The sequence below is a fragment of the Oreochromis niloticus genome, linkage group LG10, assembly GCF_001858045.2.
Source record: "Oreochromis niloticus isolate F11D_XX linkage group LG10, O_niloticus_UMD_NMBU, whole genome shotgun sequence".
Lineage (NCBI taxonomy): Eukaryota > Metazoa > Chordata > Actinopteri > Cichliformes > Cichlidae > Oreochromis > Oreochromis niloticus.
Window position 1 is genome coordinate 19,829,006 of NC_031975.2, and position 16,418 is coordinate 19,845,423.

The 16,418-nt window shown below is 42.4% G+C and overlaps 1 long non-coding RNA gene across 1 annotated transcript; it reads left to right on the forward strand.

Annotated features, from left to right (window-relative positions):
• The first annotated feature begins 5,058 nt into the window (after window positions 1–5,058).
• Window positions 5,059–6,290, forward strand: LOC112848090 (uncharacterized). The gene is made up of 2 exons (XR_003222040.1): window positions 5,059–5,433; window positions 6,138–6,290. It is a non-coding gene; the product is annotated as an uncharacterized LOC112848090 (long non-coding RNA).
• Window positions 6,291–16,418: the final 10,128 nt, after the last annotated feature.

Sequence of the window (16,418 nt, forward strand, 5' to 3'; positions counted from 1 at the left end):
TCATAATTCCTCTCCGCAGGGCTAAACTTACGCGAAAAAAACGCGCATGGATGAAGGCGCCCATCTTCAGGCGAGCGCTGAGACAACACCGCCCCAGCCCCCGCGTCAGACGCATCGACCTCCACCACAAACTGTCGGGAGACATCAGGGTGAACAAGGACAGGCGCGGAGCAGAACAGTTCCTTCAGTGCAGAAAACGAACGTTCAGCCTCGGGCGACCACACAAAAGCCCGTGCCGCGGAGGTAAGGCTAGTGAGAGGGAGCACTACACGACTATAGTTCTTGACGAACCGCCGATAAAAATTAGCAAAGCCAAGGAACTTCTGCAAATCCTTGCGCGACGCAGGGGTCGGCCACTCAGCAATAACTTGAATCTTGCGGGGATCCGGCCTGATCTGCCCCTTCTCCAACACATAGCCCAGAAAAGAAATTGAGTCCGCATGAAAGTCGCACTTTTCAGCTTTAACAAAAAGTCTATTTTCCAGCAGCCGCTGCAACACTGCACGGACATGACCGACATGCTCCTCCACCGATCGGGAAAAAATAAGAATGTCATCGAGATAGACAAACACAAAACCATTCAAAAAGTCCCGCAACACATCATTAATAAGACTCTGAAACACTGCAGGCGCATTAGTCAGACCAAAAGGCATTACCAAGTACTCATAATGTCCTCGTGGAGTGTTGAAAGCAGTCTTCCATTCATCGCCCCGCCGAATGCGCACCAAATGATAAGCACTCCGTAGGTCCAGCTTCGTAAACACGGTGGCCTCCTGAAGGGTTTCAAAAGCAGAGGAAATCAAAGGCAGGGGATACTTGTTTCTCACAGTAATGTCATTGAGACCCTGATAGTCAATGCAGGGCCTGAGCGACCCGTCTTTTTCCCAACGAAAAAAAAACCGGCCGCCAGAGGCGAAGAGGAAGGACGAATTAAACCTGCCTCCAGCGACTCCGAGATGTACTTCTCCAAGGCCGCCCTTTCCGAAGGGTTGATGTTATACAGCCGACGGGAAGGTAACGGAGCCCCTGGTAGCAGTTCAATAGCACAGTCATAAGGGCGATGAGGAGGCAGGGAGCCAGCACGTTGTTTACTAAAAACGAGCTTCAGGTCGTGATACTCCTTAGGAACAGCAGAGAGATCAATAACCTCCGCCGCCGGCTCAGTAGCAGTGGCTGGCAGAGACGGCAAAGCTGAGCGCAAACAGTGCAACAAGCAGTGGCTACTCCAACTCTCCACGCGGCGGGCTGCCCAGTTAATGTGCGGGTTATGGCGCTCAAACCAAGGGAAACCGAGAACAACAGGCGACTCGGGAGAGGAAAAAACAAAAAACCGGAGACGCTCGTGGTGATTTCCAGAAAGGATCAATGACAGGGGCTCAGTCTGGTGAGTGACAGAAGGAAGCGATTGCCCATTAAGGGCAGTGACAGACACGGGAACGTCTAGTGGACACAAACGAATGCCGAGAAGGCGCACAAGGTCACGATCAATCAGATTTTGTTCTGCACCGGAATCTAAAAGCGCATGAGTGGAGTGAGACATGGCGGGCACGTGAATGACAGCAGGGAGTAGCATGCGAGGGGCCTGGGAAGGAGAGGAAACGTCACCCATCAGTACCCCCAGAGTTACTGATGGGCACTGCCTTTTGACAAAGCCGGACAAGAGGCGACAAAATGGCCCGAACGGCCACAATACAGGCATAGCCATCCCTCAAACCTCCTACGACGCTCGACCGGGGTGAGTTTAGCGTGACCCAACTGCATGGGCTCCTCTAGTTTGTCAGCGGGAGGCAAGTCAGCACGAGCCGGACAGTGAAAAGGATGTGAAGCTGGAAACTCAGTGCGCACGGGCACATTCCCTCCCTGATTACCACTGGTTCGGCCCCCCTGTCTTTCTCCCTTTCTCTTTCGCGCAGCCGATTATCGATGCGAATAGCCAGGTCCACCAGAGCTTCAAAATCGTCAGGTTCATCGCGAGTAGCAAGCTCATCCTTCATGCATTCAGTTAAGCGATTAACAAATGCCCCGCGCAGCGCATTATCAGCCCAACCTGTCTCAGCGGCTTTAACGCGGAAATTGATGGAGAATTCGGCCACCGACTGACTGCCCTGCCGCAGCCCAGACAGCTGCCGCGCGGCTTCGTCGGCGCGCAGGGGATGGTGAAAAACGGCCTTAAGATCACGAATAAATTGGGCATAGGAAATTGTCTCGAGTGGATGGAGAGCGAGGTACGATTCGGCCCAACTCAGAGCACGATCCCGGAGAGAGCCTATAACAAAAGATATTTTAGAGGCATCATCCGAATATGCCTGAGGGAAACGTCGAAACAAAAGGGAGACCTGGATCAAAAACCCTCCACACCGACCCAGCTCTCCTGAGAACGGAGTCAAAGCTGGGGGAGCAGGATCGCGAACCGCACCCACAGGTGGCTGACTAGGTGGAATGGGAGGAGAGGATGGCTCGCTGGAGGCAGCCGGGGGAGCTAATCGAGCGAGTGTCGCCTGAATGGCGGTCAAGGTGTCGTTAACCCGACCCGCCCACTGTTCAGATTGCTGAAACTGTTTAGCCAACCTGGACAGTGACTCCTCGTGTTTTGAAAGAAAATCGCCGGTAGCGGCGTCCGTATGTTCTGCTGGGTCCATAAATGTGTTGGTCGGAGTATTCTGTTATGACAAATGCAGGTGGACCCAGGAAGCAGAACGTACGGAGGCAGAGTTGCAGTGAAGACAGTTTATTTACAGTGAGGAGGGGGGAGGTATTTACAAGGACAACATATGTACAACGGTGTATGAATGGGGACGCGGAGCCAGGACGTGCTGGTGACGAAAACACACATAGGTAGTGCACTCGATCTAAAAAAAGGAGAGGGGCGAGAATTAGGAAGGTCTTGCCTGTTAACCAAGAAAAGCTTAAAACTTTACAGAGAGTTGGAGAGCTTACTTGGCACTGTTTAAAGCCCAGAACCTCCAGGCGAGGCAAAATCCTAGGGAGGAAACAAAACTCCTTACAGTCACCAAAAAGTAATCCAAGGGCTCCAACAGGCAGGGGCAGAATTTCAGCTCTCCAAAAATGCCAATACTCCGACACTAGTCCTCTGTCAGGTAGCTCCTAAAGAACACTTCTGAAGAAAGCATCTGATGAGTAACAGGTGTGCCAGGTTCAGTGACTCACTGCCCCACCTACCTATACAAAAAGGGAGGCACCAAAAACACATACAGACAAAAACACCACATAACCAAAACCCAACTCCTAACAGCGTGACATCCGCGTGTTGGACCAGTGGGTCTATAACACGCTTTGAGTTGATATCAGGTTGGACCCAAATAACTAGGCTATTAAATAAAACAGAAGAAACTATACAAAATGTGAAATAAACAAAACTTGAAAATGAAAGACATAACAATCGAAATAATTAAATAATAACTAAATACAGGCTAACCAAGGAATACAGAAACTCAAGCCCAAGGATAACTTAAAATGCAGGACTTCAATAAACAGGCAAAATACAAACAGGCTACAGGAACGGTAACAATAAATAATAAAGAAGCTGACAACCCCATTCACCAGAGAGACAAGGAATAAAAGTTAAACATAAAACATTCTCACAATCTAAAAAGAAACATCAACTCACAGCATCTCAAAACCCAGAAACTATGAAACCAGCATCCAGACCCCAGAAATTCCTATAATTTCTGCTCTACTATGATGGGTCATCAGAGTCTAATCACCAAATAGCACAGTTGAATTCTGTATCATAATAAATCAGTCTCAATTCTTCCAAATGATCTCTCCTTTTTGAAATGTGGGTCACACAAAACTTTTTGATAGAGTACTTTTGTACCTCTATCAGATAATCTATTGGAAAGTTCAGAGCTACAGTACATGCATGAAAATGACTCTAGTTTATAAAAACATTTGGTAGCTGGCACAGTTTACCATAGCAAAGTAAAAAAAAGTGGAATTTTGACTTGATGGTAATCATAAAGTGATGATGGTCCATATTGTGGAGATGTCCCTGGGAAACATTTCATCGTAATCTATCAAAATTATTAGTTTTTCCTTCTTGACCAGAGGGGTGGACTTACTAACCAATCACCATCCACAGCAAAATGCTGCAGGGGTGATCTACAAAAGAAAAAATGACTACAAACCTGACAGTAATTTCCTGGGAGTTCAGTTAAATTTCAGCAAACATTCTTTAATGAGGCTCAGCACTATCTTTCAGCATCTTGGGACTGACCTGGATTAATCTCCCTTGACACTTCATATTCTGAAAATAAGTGAATGAGGATGTTGAAAATTCAGGCCCCGTCTATATGTCCGTGGCCTACTTGCAATGTTTTTTTAATTTATTTATTCTTTTTAAAGCTCTATATAGTTGCTAACTGCAATTACATATTTCATTTTGCATGGTTTGTCCCATTGCAATATGGCGTGCACTGGAGTTATGTTTGTGCTATAGTGCTTTTTGTCAATAAGGAAAAACTTCTGAAGAAATTATATGACTTGTCCCGATTTGCTACAGCTCAGCAATCTTGGAACACTGCAACAAATATTACAGATAATGTGAGACAACTGAGGCCCTGATCTCCCCATGTGAGGCGTCTAATCAAAACATAGTCTGCAGAGTGTGAACAAGTATGGGAGACTATAAATAAACCAGAACCAAACTGCCTGTCTTTCTTCAAACGCAGCTCCGGCTGGGATCGCGCAAGCGTGTCCAATCTAGAGTGCCTAGACGATGCGAACATCTTTTGAGGATGACATGTCAGTCAAACGTACAGGAAAACAATGAAAAGCGATGAGGCATGGAGGAGATCGACTGGTTGAGGTGTCAGTCAGTGCACAAAGGATGCACAGGGAGAGGATACAAGCATGCAAACAAACATATGACAGTTTGTATATTTGTATATTATACTCAGAAATTGCATAATATAAAGGATCACAATGATTTAAATACAGTTACCCAACCGAGACGCTGAACTCCTCTGTGTTCTATGTCATTTATACGTGCACACCGTTTTGGAATCAATGAAAGGCATGCGCAGGAACAGCGCCGTAGCTCCGCAAACGCACATAACGCACACTGCGTAGGGCACCAACTGGCCGGTAGGGCACCAAAAAAATCAGGGTCGTAAAAAAAAAAAAAAGTAAACCATATTAATACTATAAATATCATATGCATTAATATGGTTAAACAATACAAAAGCAACATAAAACAATTTTCCCGAGAAAAGGGGTGAATCTGCTTTGTGCCCTGTCTCCAGTCTCCTCCTGGTGCCCCCCCCCCCCACTCCCAGTGGTCTGTTCTATAATGCCTCAATTCGGTATTGGTAAACACCTGTTTGAACATGGCCTCGAAACGGCAACAGGAGTCGGGAGCGGAGAAAAGAAAGAAGAAGAGGAAGCGTGATGAAACTCAGGCGTCGCTTGCCGGTAAGGCAATGTTTAAATAATAACAATAAGAAAAAGTTCATTATTGTAGCCCTTGCTTGCACGCTCATGTCCGTCAACTCTGTGATAGCTCCTGTTAGCAGTGTTCATACTGTGTTAACAAATGTTGCAAATGATTGATGTTGGGTAGTTTGTTTACGTTGTGGATATGAATATAGAATGGACTACTAAAAGCAACTCATCATGGTCACTCAATTGACGGTTTTCAGATAACGTTAGCAATCGTGAGACTAGCATTTCCCTCCTCAGGTTGCTAGCTGGCTAACGTCATGCATGCTACTGATTAACCTTAACTTTGGGATAGGTCAGTGATGCAGTCAAGTATTATTATCAGATTAGACAAGATTACTTTGTATGTTGCTGCATTTCAGGATATCTATAAAGACGCATATCTTATTTATGCGGCATAAATAAGATATAGGTTTCATATTACAGTGTAATATGAAACCTATATCTTCCAGTAATATAGATTTCCTACTTGCGCATTTATATCAAATTATGTACAGCATGTTTATATTGCCATTTGCCATTATGAAAATCTATACATGTAAAATATAGTTAGTAATTTTTAAATGTACCAGTGACTTACTTAATTTATTAGTCTTATAATGCAATTTTTCGTAGGCCTACTGTAGATTCAAAATTGTATTTCTGTAAAATCCCTGAATATTTTCTCTTGTATGCAGGGTCAATGCTTAAATATGTTCAAGGAGGATCTCAAGGACAGGATGAACCATCCAGTAGTAGTGCCATCCCTGGACATCAACCACCAGCCATTGTAGACCCTGCAACAATCCCTAGCCAAGAAGAACAAGAACCATCAACCACCAGTTCAGGTACAGTTCCATACACAAGTACCACTGAGAGTCCTGTCACTGAGAGACTATCAGAAAGTGACACTGTGGAGACATGTGTGCCCCCTTCAACCGATCCTGCTCTTTGGCCAGCTCACATTGTAGATGCTGATCGTGTTGAAATTGTGCGGAGAGGTCCTTTTAATGTCAGCTCTGATTTTAATTTTCCAAAGGGGCCTGAGTATTTATTTGTAACAGTATTTTTAACCTCCTTTAACCTTATTTATTGGTTTAACTGTCATGTTTGTTGTTATTTAATTAAACAAATTCCACTGAGAAATTCAAAAGTATTAATGTTTTTTTTTTTTTTTTTTTTTAAGTGGCGGGGGGGGGGGCACCATAAAGCATTTGTGCTTAGGGCACCCAAATGGCTAGCAACGGCCCTGCGCAGGAAGAGCACTACATTTTAAGGAAAAGGCGACGAGTGGGTTGGAAAAGAGACAGGTAGAGAGGAGTATGTAAAAAGGTGATTTAGACAGAAAATCAAAGACATGCAAGAAGCAAACACTCTTCAAGAGAGATTGACTGTATGTAAGAGATTGTTGCCACAATGAGGAAGAGGGAGTAAGGTACACAGTGGCAACAGGGATTCAATTACAGAGTATTGTTCTGACTCCCACTCCCTGAGACACCGGCAAACATCAGTCTGTCAGTGTCAACAGCAGGATGGGAGGAGTGTGCGCATGTGTGTGTGTGTGTGTAGTCAGTATGTGCATATGTATGAATACATTGTACCTTAGTTACATCTATGTGCCATCTCAGCATGAACGAAACGCTCTGGCGGTAACAGTCTTTGTGGTCGAGGTGAGCCTAGCCCGAGGCAAGCCCTCCAGATAACTGGCAAAGATATGACAGGCTCCATCTCCAAGCTAACACCCACATCACTCATTCTTTCATTAGTACAACTGAGAGCTCTGCAAGGATTGAGAGAAACAAAGAAAAGGACAGAAAATTGACAAGGGAGACCAATAAAAAAGACTGAAATTTTAAAAAAAAGCTACGATTAAAATAGCAAGGAAGGAAGCAGGCAGAGGCAAAACCAGACAAATACTTATATAAAGAAAGAATGAAACTGCTGCTGCACCAAACTGTCAGGGTTACTCTGACTGTCTGAAGAGGAGACTAATTTGACCCTGTCATTCAGTGGAACAATTTGCAAAAAATAAAAGTGCGGGTGAAGAACAGAAAGTCAAAGGAAACTTTATTGTCAATGCTGCAAGATGTACATTACATACGCTAGATCAAAATGCCACTTCCCCCTGACCCACGATGTAGAACAAGAATGAATCAAAAATAAAACTAAGCAAAATAGACAGCTTTAAGATTATGTGATACCAATATGGAAATAAGAGTACAGCACACAAGCTCAAAAGATTTATTTAACTTTTATATACAATTATTGTTATCTATATATACAGCCAATTTTATAGATTATTAAATCCCTAAAAGCTAATTGCAGTGTCCGTACAACCGATGCAGTAATGTTCTTTATGTAAAGTGAAGTGGCTGTTGCTGGATGTAAGGTGTGTGTACGCCTGTGTGCGTGTGTGTGTGTGTGTGTGTGATACAGTCTTCTTGAGAATGGGGAGCTGGTAGAGAGGAAAGGGAGTTCAATATCCTGACAGCCTTTTGGATAAAGCTGTTTCTCAGTCTGCTGGAGGAGTCATGGAGGCTCCAGGACCTTCTCCCTGAAGGCAGGGGACTGGAAAAGTTGTGTGAAGGGTGGGTGGACTGGCACACAATACTGATAGCTTGGCGGGCTTGGTGCGTGTTATAAAGGTCCAGGAGGGAGGAGAGCGAGGCACCAGTGATTTTTCTTGCTGTATTTACTATGCGCTGCAGGGTTCTGTGGTTGGCAGCAAAGGAGTTTCCAAATCACCCAGTGAGGCAGCTGGTCAGGATGCTTTCAGCGGTGCCTCGGTTGAAGGAGCACATGATGGGTAACTGGGGCTCTCGCTCTCCTCAGTTTGCAGGAGTAGTAGAAGCATGCTTTGCATTCTTGGCCAGTGATGCAGTGCTGTGTATCCAGGAGAGGTCCTCTGTGATGTGCACACCCCAAAATTTGGTGCTCTCCACAGCAGAACCACCGATCGTGAGCGAGGGAATGCTGGGTGTGCACTCTGAAATCACTGATAATCTCCACATTTAAGGAGAAATTGTTGTCACTGCACCTAATGGCCAGTTGATTCACCTTGCTTCTATATGTGTCTCACTGTTGCTCATGAGACCCACTAAAGTTGTCTAATCTGCAAATTTATCGAAGATGTTATTGTTGTAGTGTGGAGTGCAATCATGGGTCAGCAGAGTGAAGACCAGGGGACTAAGCACACATACTTGAGGAGCACCAGTACTCAGCATAATGGTGCTTGATGTTGTTGCTGACCAGAACTTCTTGTGTGTCTCACTGAGGAAGTCCAGCAGCCAGTTAAAGAGAGAGGTGTACAGGTCCAGCTGGTCCAGTTTGTGTATAAGCTTCAGCGGCATCGGTGCATTAAATGCTGAGCTAAAATCTATGAACAGCAGTCCAACATAGGAGGTTTTCATGTCTAGGGCAAGGGATGAGGAGGGCAGAAGAAGACTATTGACCAGTTAGCCTGATATGCAAATTAATATGGTCCAGGGACAGAGGAAGGAGGGCTCATATATGTGGCATGACCAGGACTTCATGATGATGAGGGTCAGTGTTTACCTAAGCAGTCTTTAAGATGTGATCAGGTATTGTTGGCGGACCAGCTTTTCTGTACATGTCTATATACTGTATATTTATAGCCAGTCCTCATGTATAAACTGTATATATAATAACAAGTAATCGATCTCTTATTTATTCCATGATTTATTCCAATGTCTTTGCACTCTGCACCTTATATATAAACATGCTATACAAGCTGTTCTTGTCTGTGCCATTATGCTATTGTCAGTATAGCCTGTTGTCTATTTTGTTACATACACTGAGAACAAATAAAGAGCCTGAACCCAGTTGCTTAATAAGCTCGTCAATAAAGCTGATTCTGAGATTGTACTCTCCAGTTTCCTCTGTTTCCCACGCACCATCACAACTTGAAGTTATCTCATAATTAAGATAAAAACATGAGTCTTGACTTGTGAGAATCCACTTCTTTAATTCCACTGCTGTTAGGTAGCCAAAGTTCAACTCACACCAGTAGTTCTTATATGGCAATAGTAGATCTTTGATGTGATGTATGGTTATGATGCAGTGTTGCATGGGTCAAGACTGACACACTGATAATAAACCAGATAAAATGTAATTACCCACATTTTGTGATTAGCCACATGGTGACTGCATGAAACGATTCCGCAATATTGTCGTTGTCAGCTGCTCAAACATGCTGCACCAAGTACAGAGCACCGTGAAATTCAATTAGATATACGATTAAGGTAAAGAAATCTGTTGGGAGACAGCTGGCATGGAATAGGTTTGTTCTCTTTTCTATGTTGTACCGCTTTCTCCAGGTGTTGCATAAAATATCTAATCAGCCCTTTCCACCCATACTTGTGCTAAAATCAGCCACATTTGACTCCAGATGTACAGCTGCAAACACACTCACTGATGTGGCTGGCCTTGCAAGACTGCACTACCTGCTGCACTTTCCATGACAAATGTAGCTGAACTGAGAGAATGTGGCACCAAAGGGTTTCAGGTCTATTTTCCATTGGAGACAACCATGTCAGAAATATGGATTTTGCTCTGCTACTGCAAGATATGTTAGACTAATGCTTCTCTGACTTGCCCTATTCTGTTATATATTACAATGAAATCACCTTTCCTCTCAATGTGGCAAAGTAATGGTGAACTGAGAGAGATATACACAAAAGGTGGGCAAAGAATAAGAAATTTATTTGATGAGAGGTCAGTTAAATAAACAAAGTGGAGAAGGATGTTTATATTAAAGTGTTAGAGGGTGTGCTGGCTGACCAAAACATTTGCTGAGATGAATCATTTAATTAAATTTGTTATACTTAACATACATGAGAATCTGCATCCTGTGATGAGCGCTTCCTTCTTGGATGTGATGGCACAACAAGGTCATTCAAACAGCCAGTTAAAATCAATAACTTCAAATAGTACCTTTCAAACAGTCTGTCCTTGAGCACTCTTATCTTCTCTCCTCCTCCTTGAACATGATCTTTCATCCCTGTAGCTGTTACCCTGATTACCCCTTTAGAAAGAACTCTAGATTATTATAACTGCAGAAATTAGGCATCTTTCCATAAGGGTAAAGTATGTTTATATCGTAGTCTTTGTTTTCTTGAGTGTTTGATAAATAAAGTATTATACTCACTTGTGCTTGTTCACTTATTGACTGTTATTTTTTTATAAATGTTGATAGAAAATACAGACATGAAATTGCAAATCTCAGCTCATAAAGCTGCCAAAACATCGTACAGAGTAAATAAAAACAATATATAAAGTGAGTTTAAAAAAATAAAGTGGAACAACTGCCTCTAAAACATAAAAAAACCAACTCCTGACTTAATCTCTGACTGACATTTCAGCATTTAGCTCCATCATTCTCTTTTAAAAAGAAATGTTTTTCTATCTCTCACTTCCAACATTTCTTTGAGCGCTCATTACACCAGGGACTTGTCCAACACTATGTGTTGAGAAGAGAGAGATATGAGCTTTGTGTACACATGCATGTGCGTCTCTGGGGTGCGATGGAGTCGAGCCTGATCGGTGCGTTCTGAGGCGCCTGTCTACTCTTTCCTGCTTTTATATTATCTCTGCTTAAGTGCTCGGCAGGCCAAAATGACCCTCAGGCCCCTGGGCAATGTCCCTGTGCTCCTGATGTCCTATCACCTGCACTGAAAACAAGTTTTCACGCTATCTTTGATTAAAGCCCACCCTCATTGCCACATTTGGCACTGGCCTCTTTGCCAAAAAGTCCAGTTTCAAAGTCACTTAAGGAGTTTTAGTGTTCATTACACGAGTGTAAGTGGTCAGGGTAATGGATTTTTCTGAGTTATCCCTGTATTTGTTGAGATTTTAATATCCCGTGAGAAACTGATTGGAGTCAGATATGATGGAACCTTTCGGAGCTCGTCTTTGGGTGTGGCAATATTTTTTTGTCTACTTTTAGGGTCTCAACGAGAGTCGAGCTGCTTTTTGAAAATTGACATGCGCATTGTGTTTTGTTATCTGGAGAGTAGACTTCAGATGGGGTGTAGGAAATTGTGTGAGATTATGACTTCTCAATGGGGATGTTGATATCTGGTGTAACACAAATAATAGTCTAAGTCCCTTGATATGAAGTAATTTCCATAATGTATGTATTTGTATGAATTTATATGCTGTTCACCTTTGTGAAGAAAACCTGCTCTAATTTTTATGTTGCCATGTCCTTGTTCAGAGGGGGTTTTGTTATATTGTGTCTGCCTTGCAAAATAAACCATGTTCAGGTGACTGCTGTTGTGATTTGGCACATAAATATGATGGAATTGACAATTGAATTGAATTGAAAATCTAAATATAAGCTATGAGTACATATTAAATTTCAGTAGGAACTGCTTTTGTGAAGACATAAAAACATTTAATGCCTTTGGGTTTCGTTCTGCATGCACTATTCTGCATGCAGTGCTTTAAATGCAGTTGTTTCATTGAAGGGATTATCATTCTGAGGGTTTGTATCAGAGCAGTAGATATTGGAGCAAAAAAAATCTGGTGGCATGGCAAGGTGATACAAGGGTACTATTTGTTTCAGCAAGTAAAGTCATGAACATGACAAATATAGTGCAGGAAGCTCTTTGTGAATAATGACATCCATCACCTTTGGTCTCACTCTCATATATGGAAACATATCTTTGAAAAGATCAGAATAGTTTGGCTGAAATAAACATTCAGAAAGATCAGAATGTAAAGCACTTGCTACAGAGTTTTCCCCCAATGCAGATGACAAATTTGCCTAACACATGATCCCTGGTGTGATTCTGGGAGAAGAAACAAATCCCTTTGGTGTTCTGTCTTGAAGGGCATCTGGTGTGGTCAGGTGACCTCTTGTAAACAAGGGAGCAACTGAAACTAGCAAACAAACTTAATAAAACTGATCAGTGATATATCTATATGTGTGTGAATCTGCATTACTGGCTACAATATGCTAATGAAATGATTGATAATTACATAGATGTATCAGATTATTGACTGATAAATTATTATCCAAAGTTGTGTAAGCATCATGATAGTGCATTTTGTGCCAAACCTTTCAGTCAGTGAAGATCAGTAAAATGAAACATGACACATAACTTGGTGAGCTAGCTACTGACAAACAGAAAAGAGAAAAGTGTGTGGAGCACATGTTGTTGTCTTCTGCTTCACATATAATTATAAAATTAAGGTGCTGTTTACTTACTACAATCAGGTAGATGCATCTTGGGAAACAAAAGGAAAAAAAAATCACAAATCACAGTGGAAAACTTCACAAATAACCGGAAAGTAGCGTTCCTGAAAAAGCGCATTTGGTGTTCAGCAATCAAAGCAGCAGTGTTAGCAAGGCCATCTGACATCAGACATTTGGCTGTCTGTCCCCTGCCATCACCACAAATTAGTGCAATGTTTCACAGACAGTAAAGAACTAAAGAAATTTAAAAATAAAGAGAAAAAAGACTGCTCATCACTTGAAATCATGTGTAAAATCATCTAATAACTATAGTTATTAGATAATTATTCTCTGTGCCAAGTGCCATCAATTAAAAGATACTAGAAGCAAAAAGAAGAGAAAGCTTTATTTGTCATGCAGGATGTTGACTGTTTTTTGCCTCCCTGACTGGAGGTCTTTACCTCCTGGGCTTGTTTTGGCAGGAATAACAAAGTATGTCCATTAGAACTGCGCTGATGCAAATATCTCTTGCTGTGTGTGTCATGTGAGAAACAACAGCTTTGACCAAGGTCCTGACCAGATTTTTACCCATTTTTCTTTAGAAATGTATGTGAGAAGAGCCTGAAGAACTTATCTTTTAGCTGAGTCAGATACTTAAAGAAAGACTGGAGAAAAACAGCAGTGACAGCACAGGAACAAGATTTTACACAAGATATTTCTTTGTCAAGGGCAGACTTGGGAAAAACCCAGGAAAAACCATCGGAAGATGGGTACGCTGTGGTCATGTAGGTGTGGACATGTCACCAACAAGGTTGCAACAATGTTGCCGACATGTCCATGACATGGGGTTTAAACAATGCTCAGTTGGTACTGTGCCATGGGATTCCCCATGTTATTACCCAACAACCAGCAGCCTGAACCACTGATACAAGGCAGGCTTAATACTGCAAAGATCATGCTTTCATATTGTTTATGCCAAATTTGGATCCTACTATCTTAATGTAGTAGCAGATTCAAACTATTTAGACCAGGCAACATTTTTCTAGTCTTCCACTGTCTAATTTTGTTGAGGCTGTGTGGACTGTAGCTTCAGTGTCCTCTTAGCTGACAGCAGTGGTACCAGTGTGGTCTTCTGCTGTTGTAGGCTGCATTTGATTCAAGCTCACTGGATAGTTTCTCTTTTTTCCGATCATTCTTTGTAACCCTAGAGATGGTCGTGTCGGCAAATCCCAGTAGATCAACAACTTTTCGCTAACCCATCTGGCACCAATAATCATGCCATGTTCAGAGTCATTAAAATCACCTTTCTTCCAAATTCTGATGCTCACTTTGAACCCCAGCAGGCCATTTTGATCATGTTTACATACCTAAATGCATTGAGTCACTTGGATGTGATTGGCTAATTAGATATTTGCAGTTGGACAGGTGTGCTCAATAAAGTGTACAGTGAGTGCACATAGGTGTGTGGTGTATAGGAACCCCATTTCAAATGTTGTCAACTCACTAAATGGGTGTTGTTAGTTATCAGTCTCATGAATATTGTCTTTAAGTCGCTTTCACTGCCTTCTAGGACATAGTTGTCACTTTACTGGTGCTGCCAGTATGTAATAGTAGCTTCACATGTCTTTCATGTCTCATCTGTTTCAGCTACTTTTTTTAAGCACTGCTTACTTTTTCTTTAATGAGCTGTTTAATTAGTTTTAGCCACCATAATTACTTGGTCAGGTTAGGCGCTTGTTTAAGGGTGCGAGGTCAGAGTTAACTGCTAACATCTAAGTTCGGCGGCACAGACTCTTACAAACTGTACCTTGCTGATTCTGCAGGGTAACATCATCCACGAAGGTGTACAAATATGGAAAGGAGAAGGACTAGAGGTATCGACACAAGCCAAGATGATTTGTTCAGCATTATGCTGCAGAGGATTGGCACAGCTACACAGCAGAGAACCTGGAACCTGGACAGACTGTTTATGTACAGCTACTATATTATTTATTACTTTTAGGTTTAGATACTCATCTTTTTTTCTTTAGCAGTGTATCACAGAATTCTGTTGAGCTCCATAAATATGAATACTGCCTTTCCAGTCCTGCTCCTGAGGGACAGGATGTTGGCAGAGATGCTAAAGGCACACTAATGGTGTGATCTGTCAATGTAAAAGAAAACAAGAGACTAAGAGCCAAAGTGAAGGATGTGAGGACGAATAAATCAAAATGTGCACAAAAACGGATCAAAACCCGGGAAGAAGTTTTAAGAACAACAGCAATTTGTTGTCATGCAGGGATGTTTTGTGGACTTGCCGGAAAAAATAGTTTACACGTGTAAATATGCACATGTATTCAGGATAATGTCAAGAGAATCAGGACGGGACATTATAAAATCATTTTTCTTTCACATGTAGCACACAGCAAGCGGTAGTGGAATTCAGACATGCTCTCGCTGCTGGAATTGAACACGTGGGAGGCAGGATTCTCACAGTGACACAAACTAACATCATTCAACAACATTGTTTGTACTAGGCAGCTGGCAGGCTAAATACAATTTAATGTTAAATCTGCCTGATGTGGACATTAGACATCTCTTCTGCACTTCCATTAGATGATATCTAGAGAAGTTCTGGACAGCACTGTGCAATGGCTTAATGTTGCAAAGATCATGAAGCCATTGTCACAATCCTTACTGTCACACACAGAAAGTAAAACACAAACACACTGAAAATGATGTTTAATATGAATATTTCCATAAAAGTATGTCTTCTGCTACTTTTTACTGCCAAAAGAAAAGCAGAGCAAAGCAAAACAACAAAGTAAATGCAGCTGTTTCCTGCTACAATAGACAAATGCTGTGTTTTCCTTTTTATTTCCAGACACCAGTCTACCTGCTCCGCCATGATGTGCTAAAAGTTGAATGCCAGTAATTGACAGAATCAATATATTCTCATTAATGCAAATAACTTTATCTGGTTAGGGTGATATTAATGTCTGCGATGATTAGGGCATTGTCTCAGTCTGCTGAGAGTGGCTGTCAATGCAGTTTTAGAGACATAAATATCCTCAACTGCTGAGCAGGTGTGCCAAACCCTGTATATCATTTGTTTTATGAAAATTGAAGTGATATCCATTTTCAGCTTTATAGGGATCCAAGATTACCCGATATTTCCATGTTGTTCCATCAGCCATCCTTTACTGCTTCTTTATTAGGCTGTTCCCTTCCTCATTTCTCCCTCACTCTTCCCTCCTCCCGTCCTTATATATTCTGTCACTGTGGCTTTGTGTCATGCTCTATATGCACTCGGTCGTCGTGCAGACAGCCGTGTGTAATTAAAGCTGCTTGTGCGGGAGAGTTGTATGTGTAATGCTTAGCCTTGGTTCAGGAAGACTCTGCTTTGTAAAAGAATACTCATGGTATCAAATAAATCTGTTAGCTAAGTCAGAGGAAGGCAGAGTGGCTGTGTGTTACCGAGAATGAAAAAGAGGTGGAATACATTGGGGGAGGAAGGGAGGAAAGAGAGAGACCGGGGGGACGTGACAGTGTGACAGACAAATCAGGCTTAGAGGGAGGAGAAGAGAGGAAGATCAGGGACTGAAGGGAGAGGGGGAGCAGAGATGGAGGTCAACGCGGGGGAGGAAGTGTGGAGCGGAAAAGAGTTAGGAGACAATGTCATCCGCCAGGGTGCTACATGAGTGTGTTCAGCTCAGTGCCGTCAAAATTCATCAGTGGCCTGGGAAGATGATAAACAGCAGCATTTTGTAATCAGCTTCAAGAAATGTAAGCAGGCAGGTGT